Source organism: Aegilops tauschii, chromosome 2 (assembly GCF_002575655.3).
Source record: "Aegilops tauschii subsp. strangulata cultivar AL8/78 chromosome 2, Aet v6.0, whole genome shotgun sequence".
Lineage (NCBI taxonomy): Eukaryota > Viridiplantae > Streptophyta > Magnoliopsida > Poales > Poaceae > Aegilops > Aegilops tauschii.
In genome coordinates this window covers 110,754,442-110,772,344 of record NC_053036.3, presented here as the reverse complement: position 1 = coordinate 110,772,344, position 17,903 = coordinate 110,754,442, and the positions used below count along the sequence as shown (strand labels likewise).

The 17,903-nt window shown below is 43.5% G+C and overlaps 1 long non-coding RNA gene across 2 annotated transcripts; it reads left to right on the top strand.

Moving 5' to 3' along the window:
- The first annotated feature begins 1,758 nt into the window (after positions 1-1,758).
- Positions 1,759-6,407, top strand: LOC109758549 (uncharacterized). 2 transcript variants are annotated; one of them, XR_012202008.1, is made up of 7 exons: positions 1,759-2,129; positions 2,199-2,350; positions 3,156-3,363; positions 3,603-4,029; positions 4,100-4,206; positions 4,336-4,460; positions 5,899-6,407. It is a non-coding gene; the product is annotated as an uncharacterized lncRNA (long non-coding RNA). The 2 variants fall into 2 exon arrangements; XR_005770794.3 differs by lacking the exons at positions 3,603-4,029; positions 4,100-4,206.
- The last annotated feature ends 11,496 nt before the right edge of the window (positions 6,408-17,903 follow it).

Sequence of the window (17,903 nt, the reverse complement as noted above, 5' to 3'; positions counted from 1 at the left end):
AAGGCTTTGGTTAGTTCTGATCACCAGCCTACCGGTTAGTTTTATGTGTGAAAAAGTTGTGCCCCTACTTTCTAATGGATATGCAGCTGTGTATTCCTAAGAAAAGTATATGAGCTAGGAATTCGACTACTAGCTCAAGGACCATCAGGGAGCTGAATTTTTACAATGTTTTAGAACTGAGGCATAGCTAAAGCCCGCAGGTTTTGAAACATTAAAGTGTATTTAGTTCATGTAGTTCTGTGTATTCCAAGACCCCAAAGAAAGAAAAAGAAGAAAAGATCAGGAAAAACATTCCTCCAAGAACATGTAGAGCACGACATGGAAAATATAATATATAGTTGCTGTGCATATTAATTTGTAGAGTACACCATCAGTTTAAAGGTAATCTCGGACTCTGTGCTCCTTCGCTATTTAAATTAAACCTACCAGACTTCCATTATGTGATAAGCTATTGATAAATTTTCTAAGAACAAAAGCTTTCTTTTTACAGTCCCAGTTGCAACATGACATCAATTTTTCCTTAGGGGGTCTAAAATTAATTAGATGATTCCTAGCGCTTATAGCATTATCTATCTGAGGGAGCTTTTGTTGTTCGGATTATACCAAAGAGTCCAGGTACATATGCTTAAGCAGAACTATTTAGTCACATTTGATATCTTTTTTATCACCAAATATAGCAGGGCATAACTATTTTCTTAATCTTCACCAGGTACCACAAAATTCAGAGTAGTTCAGCGAGAGATAAATAGGTTTATCATGTCTACCTTTTTTTGTATAAAGTTCAGTTGGCAATATTTGAAGAATACAAGGAGCTGTCAGGTGAGTACGGATCAAATGAAGAATGGGCAAAATGCTCAGGTGTTCAAATAGTTCTATTTTTTCTACATTCAGCCAACTGGAGTATCCCGCTCTCCCTTCTATAGGTTCTACATTTCAATCCTTATTTTGTTGAATCATCAGGTACTTGCATCCTATTGTTCAAGATGTGTAATTTTTCTGTAAGTTTTCTGACAGTTAACAAAATCATTGACTTATGAAAGAACTCTTAGTGACGAAAGTGTACATGCAATGAGTTATGCAGTTCACATACAATTTTTACCAACAGATAGTTTCCTTTACTTAATTGGTTCATTTATTATTCTGTAGTAATCAATCATGTATTCTTAGAGTTTCGAAGGATCTCACATTTCATGTTGTCTATAACTAAGCATGCTTCTAACAAGGGTGAAGGAAATATTGTGTGGGAATGAGTGGAAATCTAAGCATTCCTATATATATATAGTGTTACTATTCATCACCCAGGATGCAGAATAAGTTATTCTTCACCCGAGGTAATCTTACGATCACTTCCTAAATAAATTACGTTTAGAATATAAATAGTTACATGCACATTAATTCAATATGTAAAATTTGGTCTAAAAAAAGTTATAAGATCAGAAAAATCACATTTTATGTATGTTTTACAATATGTTTTTACATTTGTAATTTTATGTAACATAAAATATTTTTTACGGCGAGTACATATTTTTTTACGTTCTTTTTTTATGTATGAAATAAGACAAAATTTACAAAACGTAAAAATACGGTGCATTGATGTCAAAATAGGGAGGGGGTGAAGAATAACTATTCCTCACCCAGGGTGACGAATAGGGCGATGTTACTAGTAACAGAATAATATTCTGTTACTATCAGCTCTTATAAGGGCGCGATGCAATTTTTCACTCTCCAAAAAACCAACCGGAGCAACTCAAATGGCCCGCTGAAGCCCATAACACGACCTGCTAGCGCCGCCGTCTTCCTCCCCAGGCCCCCGCTCGCGCCGCCGCCTTCCTCCCCCGCCCCCCGCTCGCGCCGCCGCCTTCCTCCCCAGGCCCCCGCTCGCGCCGCCGCCTTCCTCCCCCGGCCCCCGCTCGCGCCGCCGCCTTCTTCCCCCGGCCCCCGCTCGCGCCGCCGCTTTCCTCCTCTGTCCCCCATCGCGCCGCCGTCTTCCCGCACTTGCCACCTATCGCGCCGCCGCCCTCCCCTGCCCCCCAGCTCGCGCCACGGCCCGCCCTCTCCTGCAGTCCGGTGACCAAGATGCTTCAGTCCAAATCCATGTGCGGGGAGCTACGAGGATGAATTGCTTTTTGGTAAGCACCTATCTCAGACATTCATGCGTTTGTTTCGTCCAAGTTCATGTATAGAATGTGTGCCTACAGGTTCAACTCTGATGCATTGTCGATGGGATTACGTACAAGCCATTTTTCAATGCAACAAGAAGATGTACGAAAACTTGTGCCGATGTACCTTGTCCTGAAGCTCCTATACGCACTTATTTGCCCAGATGTATGAATCTGACCGTAAGAACAAGGTGTGTCCCTCTGCATATTCAAGAGAAAAAATTGATTGCCGAACATGCTTGTGTTTATGAATTTAGTTTCGCTATATGTTTACAAAACAGTTGAGTATCTATCAGAAACTCAATTAGGTTTATATATTAAAATGGTAGTTCAGCACACGTAATTTTGGTTGTAGTTTTGGCAAAAAAATCACATCAGTTCAAAAATGAGAGACAGTAAAGTTCGGATAAAATTAATTGAACAGGAAAAGAACTAGTGCGATTCAAATTCGGGTGACCCAAAAATTTGGACAGTTAAATAAAATAGTTCAGCCTATATGTGTGCTACCCCGCTTCGTCTATGTAAAAATGCTACTATATCAGTGATTTGATTCAGCAGCCTGCTTCGTCTATGTAAATGCCATCTCATTTTGCTTCGAATATTTGCTTTGTGATGCATGCTCGCTGATCGATTATCAATATTTATTTAGTTTGTACTCTCTGAATTGTTGAAAAGATATTGAACACTTACATGTGGTAAACACCTTTACCTTAATAATTGCCCCCAAAATAAGTTGCCAGAAAAACTCATCACCAAATTGAGCATATATAGAAGAAAATAATTGAACTTACTGCTGTGCAAGCAAAAGGCATGGCCTCAAAATGTCAAAATCTTCTGATAAATTACTTCCGTCGTCGTGTTGCAAATGGAGCCAACGTAGGCCTTTTACCTTTCTTAAGAATACGAAAATTTTATATCAGAACAATTCACACACTAACTTCTTTGACATTCAAATTTCTTTTTCATGAAGTTCATAGTTTTGTGTCCTTGGTGTAGATTCGTCGATGCTCCTCTTTCTCGGCTAGTGGGCCAACACGGGTGTCCTCATGGCGGCCTCCCTCCGACGATCTGAGGTGCCCTCATGGCCTCCTCTGCTTCCTACCTAGCAGATCACGGCGGCCCTCCCCCACTTGCTGCTCATCATCATCGATCTCAACAACGAAGAGGGGCCAAAATAAACGTGAACCTCGTCGCCCTCTTCATGGTAATGATTCCTTACCGCTGCTACAAATCTATACTTATTGTTCAGTACTACTAGTACTGATCAAATACGAGTTGATTGAAAAATGGAGTTGATTCCTGGACCCTGACTATCCTTCTACAAATAGTACTCAATAGACTGCCACTGGTTGTTGTGTTCTTCCATAGCCATACACAAGTGTTCTCTCTGTTGCATGCTAGTTGTTTCTGCAAATTCCTAAGTGGGGACTGCTATGACATTAGGTGATCCAATTTTGAAAAGTTCACTCCATCTGCATGTGCAAGTTCACTGCCTCGCCGGCCTGCGGCTCCTCCATGGACGCCTAGCTCCTCTACTAGAGCCACCGCGGCCCACGACAGCCCAAGGTGGCGGAGTTCGTTGCGTCCATCAGTCCAACCCCATGGCTTCAGGCTGGCCGAGTTTTGTCGCGGCCGTCAGTTCGGACACCTGCGTCACTGCGTGCGTTGCTACCACTGCCATTTGCGTCACTGCATGCTCCGTCACCGGCCTCATGCGCACCATGACCCCTGGCGCACTCCTTCCTCTCCGTGACGCTGCTCGTGCCCTCCCAGGCTTGATCTCCTGCTGCAGCGATGAGCTCCTGTACATTGCTGAAGTTTCGTACCTGACGGCACCAGAACGAGGATTCCGCAGCCAGGCTGGACCCCAGTTCGTGCCTCCCTCTCTCTCCCTTAGCTACATCATCACTGTTGCAGTGCTGCTGATTGATTTCTTGTAGTGAACTGTGATGCTCTACTGATGGAGAGAAGTTTGGGAAACTGCACAAATATTGGTATTTTGGAGTTATGAATTTGGTGCTCCGTAGGTGCCTGCTGGTATATGCAAGTGAGGGCCAGCATTTTTTTCTTCAGATTCTTGTGTTTGTACAAGGGCTAAAAGTATTTAGTTGTACAAATTGAAATTCCACATAATCCTCTGACTGCAAGTTTTACTTGTGACTTTGATGCTTCGTAGGTGCTTAAAAGTATTTAGGTGGGTGGTTCGACACCGCTGCGTCCAGCAGTCCAACACCGCCGCCGGAGGCCGTTCACTGTCGCAATGCCTACTTTCGCCCGCGCCTCCTTCCCGGTCATCGTGAGGTAAACCTTGCTCGAAATCTCTCTTCTCCATCTCCCGACGGCGAAGATCTCCGTGCCTCCTGTTTGAACCGACATTTTATTTTGAATTGAACTAGTGCCGCTTTGATTCAGACCTGACGGAAGAAGGCAGAACCTCTGTCTCGTACGCAGTAATATTGCTCTCTCATCTCTCATCTCGTAGGCAGTAATATTGCTCTCTCATCTCTCATCTCGTAGGCAGTAATATTTTGATGAATGTGTTACAACACAAATGTCGTATTGACATTCAGTAGCTTAGAGAGAGTAGCACAGAGAAACATTGTTGTGTTGTGGATGACAAAGAACACATGTGACAGCAAGTCTAGGTATTACTACATGGGGAGTACAAAATTACTTTTGCTGAGAGATCACTTGAATCCTTGATAGCTACTAGCCATAGGAACTTAACCCAGAAAAAATGTGCGAAAAAGAAACATTTTGTACTACGATTAGTCATTGATGGCGTATAATGTTATATTTTCTTACTTCCCTAGCGTTGAATTAGAACAGCATTTTCAAGAGCTGCATTAGCTCATTACTTATCTCTTGTACTGTTAATTTTATTTTCAAAACCGAACTTGTACTGGGTACATGAGTTCCGATAGTAGCTTCTCTTTCACAAATTTTACATAATCAAACATTCTTGATGTGCTGCCTTTCTTCCAGATATATAGATTCACTTTTGAATTCGATTCTCAAATCAGACATTCATAATTCTATTGCCAGTTCTGAAACAAAGAAATGTTTGCGTAACAGACCCATAAAAAACACCAAAACGAATCCCCATCCTTGGTAACTTGCTGGCTTTGATCTTCCAGGGCAGCATGAATGATCAGTACTCCCTTTAATCAACGTGCGCTGATCGAGCCATAGTAGCATCTCATTTGTCCTAAATTCTTCCACTCTCTGGAAAGAAAGTCCCGGAATGGATGTGAACAGAGTATACTCCCATGGTTTTGCGAGAAATCGTACAATCAGAGTACCGTAGTACATGTGTGTATTGTGATTTTAATTGTGAGTTGGAGTTCAGAAATAAGATAACAAAAAGGTACATAAAAGAACCCAAAAGCATTCGGTACTTCTTGAAACCTAAAGTTCAGTTCAACATGTTTTTTATCATCAGCTCGTTAAGAACCCCACAAATGGTTCAATGTGTGTGTTCAAAAAGATAGCTGGCTATATATAAAAAAATCAGTAGCTCGGCAAAAAGGAGTTCATATCAGTTCAGACTTGAGAGGCCTTGTAAAATCACCAGTCTTTGAACCTTTAACCTGTCATTATATTGCTGACTCCCCTATATGTAGGTGCTTGTCCAGCAGGCTATAGAAGGCTATATATAAATGCTGTTTTTGATGTCTTGTAGTGCATAGAAGGCTTAAAAAATCATGTTTCTCTAGTTGAAAATTTTGATGTTATGTAGGTGCTTGTTAGGACTTGGGCACGAGCTCGTCCAGCAGGGGTGCTGGCAGCCGTCCAAGTGGAGTGTTGAAAACAGTACGAGTAGAATCACGGGTCGCGGCCACCAACTTCACCAAGTGCTGCACATCCGTCCAAGTCGAGCACACACACAGGGAGAACACCAGCGCCTTTGCTTTGCACATTGCTTGGTCATGCATAATTGCTGATGGATGCAGCAAGTGTTTTATTACTTTGATCTTCTACAAGACTCAATTTTGTCTCAGTTTTCATGGATGCTAGCCGGCAAGTGACATAATTTTGGTTGCCATTTCTCTATGTAGCAGATTCCATCCGCACAAAAAATGCTACTGCAAATTCTTCTATGTAAAATATGAATAAGGTTCAATTCACAAAAACATGTGGAAGTTCGCTTGGGAAATTCTGCAGTCTATTTGATTATGTCAGGATGTACAGAATGACGACTCTTTATTGTGTGCCTTCAGCACAATTTAAAATTACTCATTGACCGTATGTCTAATCGGTTTTTCTTTGTTTACAGAAAAACTAATATGTGAGGATTATCTCAGGTTTCTTTTTGAACTTGTAGCGTTACTGTACATGAACTTGTACATTACCTTGTTATCAATTTATGTGTATGTGTGTTGGTAACCACTGCTACTAGCTACTAGTTACCGATCTGACCGTTGTATTAGTGCAGCTGCTCTATGTAATTAGCCCCTTGTTGTGTGAATCTTGTACTATTTGCTAGCTTTGGCATTGTAAAAATACAACAAGTTCACAGCTAAAAAAGTTATAAGTTCAACACAGCGTAATAGATTAGTTTTTTGTTATGGATAGTACAGATGCACATTGTTATGTAGTACATGTGTCCATTGATGTGTTCACCCCCCGCCTTGCGCAGCATCCTACCGACCGGACCAGCCGCCGGCCGAATCCAGCCTCGCCCCCGAGCTTCGTCTTCTTCCTCGCCGAGACACGCGACAGCCACCCCAGTTCGGGCGTAGTAAGTACCTCAGTACGAGTTAAAAACGGTGGTCCGTTCGGAATAAAAAAATGGCAGAAATTCAAATTGTAAAGTTCAAGCAAAAAAAAAACCCCATGAAAATCCTGCTTAGTAAGTACCTCAGTACAAGTCGTAAAATGAGAGAAGTTCAGAACAACGTTGTCAAAAAAATGTTGAGTTAAAAAAAAGAAACAAAACAAACACATTTTCTTTTTGAATAAAATATCATTCAGTTCGATGATACAAACCATATAAGTACAGGGGCGACGATACAGTAAACCGTTGAAAACTTACGAGAAAAATATTACCCAAAAAACAGAGCAAAGTCTAGTTAGTGAAAACACGCTTAGTACAAAACCATGCAAGCATCAGTACAAGTACCCTTTTTTGGAACCATTCAAAATTACTCAACAAAAAATAGCTCAGTAAAAACATATACATATATCAGTACGATTACTCTGTTTTTCAGACGAGAAAACAGCAGGATCCGTCATGCCGTATTCAAAATTACTCTTAAACGGTTGTGAAGTAGAGAAAACGTTCAACATGACTAAGTTTCGCATTTTCGATAGCTATCCAACGGTATATTATTTGCCATATTTCGACAAACGTTTTAAAAAATCGCGTTCAAAATCAAATTTGACCGTATTCGAATTCGTTTTTAAACCGTAAGGAATTAGAAAAACATTTCTATACGAAAAAGTTGTGCATTTTCCATAGCTTTCCAACGCCGTATCATTTGCGTTAATCCGACAAACCGTTTGCAAAAAATGGGAAAATACGTTTCGCCCAGAATTTCACCTTTTTCAAATTTCTTTTAAATCATATAGAATTAGAAAAAACAATACATATATGGAAGATGCGGATTTTCACCAGCTTTCCAACACCATCTTATTTGCTCAATTCCGACAAACCGTTTGAAAATTGAGTCCAAAATACAATTCATGTTTTCGATTTTGAAAAAAATGGTTTTTCAAAACTGCTCTTAAACCATAATGATTTTGCAAAAACGTTCAATATACTTGAAATATGGTTGTCAAGAGCTTTCCAACGGTATATTACACGCCCCGTTCCGACAAAAAAATTACAAAAAGTTTTTGAACTAAAGAAGACGATCTGTTAAACACAAATGAAAGCATCAGTTCAACCGCTTCGAAAACATCAGTACAACCGCCTGAAACCGTCAGTTCAAAAAGGGTAACAGAATAATATCCTGTTACGCGTAACAGAATAGCCCAGATGTATATACAGCCGGTCTATTCTGCTAATATTAGCAGAATAACTATTCTGATAACACTTCCGCACTGCGCGCTCAACGCAAGTGCACGTCATTCTTTGAACCAAGTGTGCTGCAGTACTCACACGACTGAACTTCTCGTCGGAAAAAACTGCACGCGTTGTTTTTTCGGTACTGTTTTCGCTCTAGTTTTTTAACCGTTTATCGGAATGAGGTGTGTAATATACCGTTGAAAAGCTATGGATTAGGCGCAACTTCGACATGTTGAACACTTTTCGAGATTTGTGACAGCCTGATTTTTGGCCCTTTCTTTTTCTTTTGTTTTTCCGAGGTTTTTGCGTGAGTTTTTCTTTTTCGTGGCTTTGTGGTCTGGAAACTGAAGAAGATGCCCTCTTCTTTGCTTCCAGAGTGGCTTGTCATTCCCAAATCTTTCCCTAAACCCTGTCATTTTCATCCTAGCCCAAATCCCAATATTCTTTTTATTGGGAATATTTCCTTTTCTATTAAAGGAATAACTCAAATTGCCCTAGGTTGTGAAGCAACCTATATTTCCATCACTCCAAAAATTCCCAAATAATTCTCATAAATTGTTTGGGTCATATCGTGATCAAATATGGCAAAACTTTTCATTGCCATGTTCAAAAATAATCCTCCAATAATTCATTTCCTATTCTGCCCTAAATGGCACATTGTGAAGCAAGTGCCATTTTCCTTTGCCCAATTGACCTAAAACTCCTTGGACATATTTTCATGTCCATATAATTACCACATGCCAAAATGCAACCTCATTTGCCTAGTAATTGTTTAATTATGATTTTTCAAAGTTTCTGTCCAGAAAGAAGCTTTGTGAAGGAGGTACAAGCTAGGAATATCCAAATGAGTTGAAATTTTGCATGGACCCTAATATCATCATATCATAGCCCTCCACCAAAGGTGAGCTCATGTCATGCCTCCATGTGAGCACAACTTCAATTCTTAGTTTCTGGTCAAACTTTCAGTTTGTGAAGCAAGTATATTTTATCTTACTCCATTATGGCTGTAAAGTTTTCTATACCTTCTAGTATCCATATAACCTACCTACACCAAGTTGTGGCTCAATCCCTTTGACCATTTCCTGCGGATTTTTTCCAAGTTTCTGCTCTTAATAAATCTTTCTGAAGCAAGTGCTATTTTGGTTCCTCCAAATGGCATGAAACTCCTTGGGCATCTTAATATCTTCAAATAATTGGGCCATAACCATTTTCAGCTCAATTGACGCAACCATGTCAGTGCATCATCCAAATTCCCATTTCTGACCAGTGTGTCACTTTCTACAGCAACCACCCTTTAAACTCCTCTTAAGCTGATTTCTTGTGATCGTAGTCACCTTAGTGTATGATCATCACCAGACAAACTATTTACTGAGTTACCTAGCTGGTGTCCCCACTGCACAGCACAAACACTTGGCTGCTGGTTTACTTTGGAGCTAAGTGCAAATCTCTTCTTTGACCCTGGAATGATTTATTGCCTCAAATATACTAAGGTCACTAGGGTCAATCCACTGGACATGGTCGTCCTGGCCAAACCGAGCTATTTGCACGAGTGCGCGTGGTGATCACGCTTGCGTCATGCAGATTGCACGCTCTGGCTTCTTCTTGTCCCTGTGCTCGTCTCCTCCCTCCTCGTCTCGACCTCCAACCATGTCTAGTAGCTGCCCCGTGAGCCTCTGCATCGCTCTGTGCCTCTTCCTCGTCGCCGTTCGCCATGAATGCGTCGCAAATGCCATGCCCAGCCACTGCCCTCCATTAATGCTTGGTCGGGAGCTCGCCCGTGAGCTCCAGAAGCCTCCCCTCGGCCTATATAAGGACCCATAGACTCTCCCGCAGCTCCTAAGCCCCTCCTCGTCCCTCCTAGCCCACCAGAGCCACGGCATCTCGCCGGAGTTCGCCTCTGTTCGCCTCGGCCGCCGCGGTTCCTCCTTGGTTCCGGCGAGCTCGAGCATCCCCTCCTTCCCTGGTGTTGTCCTCGATCTCCCCCACCTCCTCGCAGTTCGCGCAAACCCATTGCCCCTCGCTTGAGAGTTCCGTGGCCGCGTCGCCCTAGTCCGGCCGCCGTCTCCGTCGTTCGGCCACCGCGTCCTCCGGCCGTCCCGAGCCTCCTCGTGCCTCCCCGACCTCACCACGGCCTCCCCCTCGTCCTCGCGAGCCGCCCCGACTCCTCAGCCCTCGCCGGCGCGCCCTGCTCCGACGGACACCACCTCCGCCGAGCCGCCTCTGCCCTCCCATGGCGCCGCCTCTCCCCTCCAGCCCTCTCCTCCCCGGCGGCCGTGCTCCCTCTGAACGGGTGCGGCGCAGCCCCGCGGTCCCGCCGGTACCCTCGGCCGGGCCGGGGATCGCCGGAGCCGGCCGGCCCCTTGGCCGCTTCCCTCCCCTGCCCCGCTCTGTTCCACGGGAGGAACAGAGGCGCGGGAGGAAGAGGACGACCTCGCTGGCCCCCTCCCCCCTGCCCCTGGGTCCCACGCGCCACTGGCCCAGGCGCCTCAGCCCACGTGGATAAGTGGAGACGGGTTTCTCCCGGGTACGCTTTTCTTTTGTGAAAACGTATTTTCCTTCTACTTCGGTTCAGAATACGTTTTCACTTTCAGAAAACGTATTTATCCTTATGCACTTTCAGTTTTTCCTCCCAGGGACCCGTTGGTGATGAAAATATTCACAGATTGGTCCCTGATCTTCTACACCTCATAACTCCGCAACCGTAACTCCGTTTAAGGTGAAACCAATGCTCATTCTTCGTATCGTCGAGCTCTTTCTGTTGGTTTCATTTTCACTATGGTTTGACACTGTGAAAATGACCTTTTTGCCCTTGCACGTAAACAGCCCCCTCCGAGAGAGAACTATTTCCGGCAAATCTTTCCGCGGCTTCACCGCACTTCTCCCCGGTGCCTTCTTCATCCCCAGGCAAGCCACAATACCCAATTGCATGATAGTCATGCAGTAGCCATGGTTTTCAACTTGAATCTTTACTAAATGTTTGCTTGTTGAAAAGATGGTTATCGCTGTTCTGGTAATGTTTAGAGTTGCATGTTCACTTTTGTGCTATGTTGTCTTGTACTCTGTTATCATGTTCTACCTGCTAGTATCTCCTTTCATATGTTTATGATTGCTAGTGGTACATGTTGATGTTGGTGAATGGTGATGGTCATGCTAGTCAGTATGCCATGCTCAGTGGATATGATTTATTGTTGATATGGTGGATAGTTATGCGATACCCTCATGATTATGTTGATATCATGTTCATGTATTTTATCATGGCTCAGTATATTTGCATTCAAGTTAACCGGATTAAACTGAACTTGAACAACTGTTGGCTAAGTCATGGTGCCGCTGAATCGATGCTGACCAGTGCAACCACGCTTACCGATATGGGACGGTCCTAACTGGGTCTATTGTCGTGCCTCTCGCCGGTGCCTCCAACGAGGGAAGGTTATGGGCACGCGCTACCCTGATCAGGTAGGCGGACATAAGCCTTGTGTGCCCGTTGTTGAGTTAGTTTTTGGATCCGGGTCCCAGAGTGGGACGGGCCACGACGGTGGTCGTTGTGTCTTGAGGTAGACACGGGGCCACCCATGACTTAGCCCAGAGGGGAGTTGGTCGGAGTGGCCGGGAGAGTGTCATGGCAGTAGATCGGTTTTGTCGGAACGCCGTTGGTCCACCCGAATGGGAGTGCGAGGCCATGGGTTCCGTAGTGTGGGTACAATGTACTAACCTCTGCAGAGTGTATATTAAATCTATCGATAGCCGCGCCCGCGGATAAGGGCCCAGGTCGAAAGTAGGACACACCATGAGTCAACAGTAATAAGAATAATGTGCTTAATAACAATGAGATAAGTTGGTTGTGATCGCCGTAAGGATCACGGGCCATTTAGTGGTCGGGTTGTGATCGCCGTAAGGATCACGGGCCAAGTGTTGGTCGGGTTGTGATCGCTGTAAGGATCACGGGCCAAGTGTAGGTCGGGTTGTGATCGCCATAAGGATCACGGGCCAAGTGTTGGTCGGGTTGTGATCGTCGCAAGGATCACGGTGGTATTGAGGATACCGAGTTGTTGTATATTCGTGATGTTGTGCGAGTAAAGATCAAGCTCCTTGTGGTCATTTAATGATTACTACGGTATTGTTTATACCAAGCTTGATTTGATCCTAAGATGATTGTGTGATGTCCGAGGTCGGTAAGTGATGCATGTGATGGTCACAAGGTAGCCCGAGCTGAATAAGTGGTGCATGTAGTGACATCATGTTGCATGATAGTGTTGTCGGATTAATATGTTCATGCCATGTTCATGTTGTGTTAACTGTATCATGTTCAAGTTGTTCATGCTATATTGTTCTGATGATATCATGTTAAATTCTGCCTAACCTGTAATTGCCATGCTGTTGTCTGCCTTGAATGCTTCTGGTTTATTGTGAGCTTGCAAGTACATTCAATGTACTGACCTGGCGTGTCATGCCAGTTTGCAGGTCATGCCGGATTTGATTGCTTGCTTGTCGTGGTTTCCGTTCGTGCGAGCTAGGATAAGTGTTCTAGCCAGAGTCCCTGCGGAGTGGAGTTCACCACCGTTGTCGTTGTTCCGCTGCTAGAGTTCTTCCGTTGCATCGAGTTGTTCTGCTGCTTGCATAGAACAACAGTGGCAGGCGTAGTGTCGCCGTACCGAGGTTATTTATTGTAATATCGGAGACCTTGTATTCATATTCGTGTAATAATAGAAAGCTGGTTTGTTCTATGCTGAGCAGTGCCGTATTCCAGAAGACTTCTCCTCGATCTCTGGGCTAGAATACGGGGCGTTCCGGTTTTCACTGAGCCGGGGTGACACAGGCTTGGTATCAAAGCAAGTCTGGCTGTAGGACGCCCTAGACCGCGCGAACATTAGAAATCGGTAGTATAGAGTCTGGCTTGTTTATTGCATTTGGTTGCAGCATTTTTTTGTTGCATAGCATGCATATAGCCTTAGTATTTGTACTAACGATTTATCTGGTGAGTGTAGCTGGCGTCGGTTTGGATCCACTACAGCTCAACCTTTGCATTTCTCGAGTCCCTTTTTCTTTCGCTGTTTGGTGTCGTTTCTGTCCCAGCAGAGTGATGCCAAGTGATCCCGACACTGTTTGCAAAAATGGTGCTCAGGTATCGCACCGATGTCTTTCTTTCAGTCCCGTCTATCATTTCGGTGATGGACATGCGTCTATCCCGGGTCGTTCTTTTCTTTTGTCGTGTTGGCAACCCTTAATGATCGTAGTTATCAAGAAAGGGCAATGTCAGCAGCCTCAGTTTTTCCCGGTATCCTATTTCTTGGACGAGTACGAATCTTTTTCCGTCCGCTTGATAATAATGTAGTTGCGACCTTCGTGTCCCACTACATGATTATCGAGTACGTCCTTACCTCCGAGCTTGTCCAGGTTGCTATCTGGCTAAGCTAGCACTTGGTGTAGCGCTGTTTACACCAATTCTTCCACACATTTATTCGTCCTCATGCACATTGTCACAGCATATTAGACCGCAATACCAGAGTTTCCGCGAGATTTGCGTGCTTAGGTGTGCATGCATATTATTGTGTGAGTAGCAGTAATATATGGTGATTGCTTGATTAATTATATTAGTAGGATGCTTGTGTGCTTTTGTTTTAGTCGTTTCTTTTGTTCCTTTCTTTGGGCCTTCGGTGTTACAAATTCTTCCCCTATTAAAGTTGCTCGTCAGCCGACACTGGACCCGAAGAGTCAGCAAGAAATGCATATATTTGGAAACTCAGCTAAACAAAATGGAATTATCAGCAGACTGCACTGAAAAATTGGGAATATCTTGTCTGGATGCAAAAGAAATCCTGGATGGACCGTCAGTATCAAGTTTGCATTAGCGTGCACTCATCACAACAAAATGATTAAATCAGCAAGAAGATAAGTTGTGCGCAAGGTTGACAGAATATTATCAAAGGTATGGCTCAGATACAAGTTTAATTTTTCGTTGAGGATGATTTTGGAACTCGATGTACCTGGAAGCAAGCAAATATATGGCATATACTCAGAAAGGAGGATAGTCCAGTAAAACCCTGTTTCATACAGGAAATCAACATCAGAAATATTAAGATGGTATGTATATGTGGTACTCGGTCCGCATATCACAATAAGAAGCTTCTGGTGGAAGCAACCCAATCTTCCCTCGCAAGATACCAGAGAAGCTTCCAAGGCAAGATTCATCTATCTTCCTCAGTATGATACATGGATGACTTCTCGCGCAAGGTAGTCTGCCTTCTTTAGTAAGCAACCGCAAAAGCTTCCGGCATAAGGTACCGAGTCTTTCCCCAGCAAAGTTTTTAAGGGGGTAAGCTTCTGAAGCACGATATTCAGTCTTCTTCAGCATGTTGTCTGATGAAAGTTTCAAGCACAAGCTATCAAATATTCCTCTGTAAGACATTGGTACAAGGTAGTACGCTGTGAATTGACAGCATATGGCAGTGAATCCCAAGAATCAGATCCTCAATATTTTTGTCAGAATCAAGAATCAGTCAGAATACACGTCTGTCTCGGAATCAGGTCCTCATATATATGCAATGAGCATACCATCAAGATCTTACAAGTCACTCGGATGAGGATCTGATAACCACGTGAGGATGATTAAGAGAAGAAAGCCAGTATACACCGCAGTGTGACAAAGGATTATGAGGATTGACGACCTCAATGAGCTCAATACAAGTACCCGTGAACCTGGAAAATGATCCTGATGAGCCATTGTCCCCTTTTTCTCCAATGACGGCACCACACCTGTGATCTGAGCTGTTTCTAGCTATCCGGGGTGGATGCCGATTCTTGTTTCTCTCTTCAACAACTGTCATGAGTCTGAGCTGCTTTTCGGCCGTCTCGTACAGCTGTTGCGTTTCTTTTTGTGACAGTAGTCCTATAGCTGCTTTTTGGCTATTTTAGGGAGCTGCTGGCTATTTTAGGGAGCTGTCACCTTCTTCTTATCGACCCGGTCTCATGCTCTGAGCTGCTTTTCGGCTGTCCTGAGCCGTGGTTGAGTTATTTCAGTAATGTCCCAGATATGAGTTGTAAAGGCCGTTCTGGTGGCTACTGATTTATTTGCTGATTTCTTGCAAGGATTTCGGATGATCATTTTTCTGCGGTCAGAACTTGAGAAGTGATAGACCTGCCATTTAATGGGTTACCCTATCAGAAAAATGAGATAAACTCCAATTGCCGAAAAAAAATTGCACCGACAGTACCTATGGTCATACGAAGAAGCAATATGGCCCAACTCTTTCAGCCAAAGATCCAGACCAAGAAAACAATAATGAAGGAGCAAGACCAGTGATGTAGGTATGAAAATTGTACACGACCCCCATGGTGCAGATCCCCCGGACAGTCTAAGTCAGTATTGATCCACATGGATATGCCTACAACATGAGTAATCGGCATGAGGAATAACAGTCTGGAAGCCTGAGTCCTCACTTATATGAATCATCATGGATAGCCTGCCGTGAACAAATTTTTTTCGTCAGAACCACCGTCAGCCAAGTCTGCAGATATTATCATACAGGCCAAACCCTTTATGCTGGCCGCGACAGGAGACTATCAAATATTTGGTACGGATCCGATACTCACGATAATGGAACCAGTTAAGATGATTCAGAAACTTTTGCGATGAGTCAGAATCTGTCAGGAAACGGTTATGTTTTAACTCACTGTTTGGAACCCAAAGGACCTGCATTTAGTGGAGAAACCCAATGCAAAGAGTCAGAGCTTGAGTTTTCATCAGAAAATTCTAATCATCTTTACATGAAAGGTTGTCAGTGCCGGGTGGCACACTCATCGGAAATCACTTTTGGATTTGTGAGACGGACATATATTTCAGTCGTGATAATTAAATCACACTCAGCTAGTCAGCAGATCTAAAAAGAAATTGGAGCCTATATAAGCATGAGCAAGCCAGGTAAGATCTGTCAGAATGAGGATACAGTAAAGCAAACTACCCCAGGGCCAGTCTGATAAAAATTTAATGGGAACAACAATAAAGGAAAAAGGATACCCGACTTGGAAACGGTTTCCTTAAGTCAGAATGTTCATACTTGTTCCCTGAGCAACCAAATCTCGAGGACGAGATTTCTTTAAGGGGGTAAGGTTTGTGACAGCCTGATTTTTGTCCCTTTCTTTTTCTTTTGTTTTCCGAGGTTTTTGCCTGAGTTTTTCTTTTTCGTGGCTTTGTGGTCTGGAAACTGAAGAAGATGCCCTCTTCTTTGCTTTCAGAGTGGCTTGTCATTCCCAAATCTTTCCCTAGACCCTGTCATTTTCATCCTAGCCCAAATCCCAATATTCTTTTTATTGGGAATATTTCCTTTTCTATTAAAGGAATAACTCAAATTGCCCTAGGTTGTGAAGCAACCTATATTTCCATCACTCCAAAAATTCCCAAATAATTCTCATAAATTTTTTGGGACATATCTTGATCAAATATGGATAAAACTTTCATTGCCGTGTTAAAAAATAATCCTCCAATAATTCATTTCCTATTCTGCCCTAAATGGCACATTGTGAAGCAAGTGCCATTTTCCTTTGTCCAATTGACCTAAAACTCCTTGGACATATTTTCATTTCCATATAATTGCCACATGCCAAAATGCAACCTCATTTGCCTAGTAATTGTTTAATTATGATTTTCCAAAGTTTCTGTCCAGAAAGAAGCTTTGTGAAGGAGGTACAAGCTAGGAATATCCAAATGAGTTTCAATTTTTCATGGACCTTAATAGCATCATATCATAGCCCTCCACCAAAGTTGAGCTCATGTCATGCCTCCATGTGAGCACAACTTCAATTCTTAGTTTTTGGTCAAAATTTCAGTTTGTGAAGCAAGTATATTTTATCTTGCTCCATTATGGCTGTACATTTCTCTATACCTTCTAGTGTACATATAACCTACCTACACCAAGTTGTGGCGCAATACCTTTGACCATTTGCCCTGTGGAATTTTTCCAAGTTTCTGCTCAGAATAAATCTTTCTGAAGCAAGTGCTATTTTGGTTCCTCCAAATGACATGAAACTCCTTGGGCATCTTAATATGTTCAAATAATTGGGCCATAACCATTTTCAGCTCAATTGATGCAACCATGTGAGTGCATCATCCAAATTCCCATTTCTGACCAGTGGGTCACTTTCTACAGCAACCACCTTTTAAACTGCTCTTCTTAAGCTGATTTCTTGTGATCGTAGTCACCTTAGTGTATGATCATCACCAGACAAACTATTTACTGAGTTACCTAGCTGGTGTCCCCACTGCACAGCACAAACACTTGGCAGCTGGTTTACTTTTGAGCTAAGTGCAAATCTCTTCTTTGACCCTGGAATGATTTATTGCCCCAAATATACTAAGGTCACTAGGGTCAATCCACTGGACGTGGTCGTCCTGGCCAAAATGAGCTATTTGCACCAGTGCGCGTGGTGATCACGCTTGCGTCATGCAGATTGCGCGCTCTGGCTTCTTCTTGTCCCTGTGCTCGTCTCCTCCCTCCTCGTCTCGACCTCCAACCATGTGTAGTAGCTGCCCCGTGAGCCTCTGCATCGCCCTGTGCCTCTGCCTTGTCGCCGTTCACCATGAATGCGTCGCAAATGCCATGCCCGTGCCATGCCCAGCCACTGCCCTCCATTAATGCTTGGTCGGGAGCTCGCCCGTGAGCTCCAAAAGCCTCCCCTCGGCCTATATAAGGACCCCTAGACTCTCCCGCAGCTCCCAAGCCCCTCCTCGTCCCTCCTAG